Raw genomic sequence first — 2,423 nt, forward strand, 5'->3', positions numbered from 1 at the left:
AAAAATATATCTTCAAAGTTTGGTGATCTTGGAAGCCTTAACGAGAGGGTTGGCCTTGGTGATTACCTAATGACTAGTGGCCTCAAAAGCTTGACTTGTTTCTAATAGGAGAAACACTTGTTAGGGTTTTGTTTTCTTTGGTAGGAGGTTGCAAAGAGGAAGGAGATGATCACGAAGTGTCTAGCTCGTTTGAAGAGGTTAGAGTTGTAGAAATCTGTGCATGGATTTGAAAGTATCTGACCTAGAAGGGAAACTCCTCCTTCATCGAAGAACTCTTGACAATAACTATTCAATGGCGACTGTTGCCAATGAATATTGTGCCTCCCTTCATCCTCTCTTTCATGTACCTTAACTAAGATTTGAGTAAAGGTACTCTTAAATTTTACTATTTAATAGAGGAGAATACCATTACACTAATGATCTTGTGTACGTTATTTAAATCATTCATAAACCTTCCCTTCATTATTTAATGACCTGATGGCTAATTGTGTTTTAAGTGATCTCTTTAAACAAATGATAAACATAACTAGTTACATGATTTTCCAGCAACATGGAAGACTTCACTCTTAACTCAATATCCATTATTTCAAACGACCTTAATCAGAATTAACTTTTCTTGCAAAAAATTAATCTATATACAATATATACTATATTATATATGTTCTTTCTACAAAATCCTCTTTCCATAAATTATTTTAATATTTAATTTCACCCTTGATGGATTCTGGAATATTTTCCTTGTAGTAATTTATAACTGAACCCTACAACTCATTCATATCTTACAGATGTGGGGTGACCCTTCTGCCACAATATTTGAACTTAGCGATCTGATACCATTTGTCACATACCCCTGTGGCACCATACTTCCAACTACCTACTATGCTTCATGATGTGGGCTCTTAGGTTCAATGAATAGACTTTAATATAACCTTCCAAATCAACTATGCGTGTATTGCAACTTGGAGGAACAATCAATCATGGGCATTAAACAAGACAAGATTATGCATAAAGACATCCTTCCTTTTCTAACTCAACAACAGCATTAATTGAAACTTTAACATAAATATATTATATCTATCATTGCCTATGCCATTATCATAGTCCTACTACCATAGTCAAATGTATTTCTAACATACATATCTTATGTAATATGCATTTGAGTTAAAAGAGCCTCATTGGATGAAATTTTCCCTCCCCCATGATGCATAATGCATATCATAGATAACATAAACCATAGGCTATAAAATTTCAAGCCTTAACCATAGTTACTCAAGTTACATAGCTATCTCAAGCATAATAATTCAATATCTTATAAAAAAAGGGGATAACACAAATACTACATAAGATCCACATATTATGTTCCTTTACTAATCTTAATTTGGATTTATTTTATATGTATTGGTTGTCACATGTGCCCATATATAATAATGTCATACCATACTTAACACATGATATTTTACTCATGCATAGCGGTCATATGCAAATTATTCAATCATATCATATGCAAGAACAACCTAAGAAATTCTCTTATATGCTTACAAAATTGACAACATAAAGAGTAAGGAGTCAACATACAAAACATCCCATCCAAACCAGATTATCTAAAAGGATGTGTCTTGGAAAACTGAGCAGCACCACCCAACCTAGAACTGACTTCCTCGAGTTCACCCCTGAGCCGAGAGTTTTTTTCATGGATGAACTGCCTCATGTTGATCTCTTCAATGAGTATTTAATACCCTCTTTCATGATATGGTTTCCATTAGCGACGTCACACTTTTATGTTCTTTTTCAATCCATCTGCATAGGCTTTTTCCCAAAAGGCTCGCCCTTATCTCCCACGAGGCTTTTCCTCATAAAAGCTTAAATTTTTCTCCCGCAAGGCTTTTATGTTTTTCTTAACTTAGGATATTTCTTCAGTTAAGTAGCTTAATGGATATTTATATCAAATTCATTAAGATTATCTATAATTGGATCTAGAATTCTTAGCATGAAATAATTATCCCTTCCCATTCACCAATGGTATTTGGCAATAATATCATCTCTTTGTGTTTCACTAAATTTCCAAGTAATTAAATTATTTTATTTATTACATAATAAAGTATTTACTTTTCTTCTTACACATCACACCTAGCTTTTCTTAGCTTAGGTTAGCAAAGTTTTACATACAATGGAGGGGTGTTACAATTACTTAAACAAACTATTATTAACCCTAATAATGGGAGAGGAACCCAAGTAGCGTGGCATACTAGACTTGCTACCTTCCCTAACTATTTTATCTCTTCACTAGACTACCAGGATATTCATCTTCAGTTTGGGAAGAAATTAACCCAAACCCATCCTCTTTTTGATATTGAAGAATTTAATGAGGATATTCAAAATGAAGAGCCAAAATAAGAACTATCTCTTGGACCTTTGAATGACCA

Source organism: Pinus tabuliformis, chromosome 3_1 (genome assembly GCF_031772625.1).
Source record: "Pinus tabuliformis cultivar Carrire ecotype Pingquan chromosome 3_1, CPIR1, whole genome shotgun sequence".
NCBI classification, from domain to species: domain Eukaryota; kingdom Viridiplantae; phylum Streptophyta; class Pinopsida; order Pinales; family Pinaceae; genus Pinus; species Pinus tabuliformis.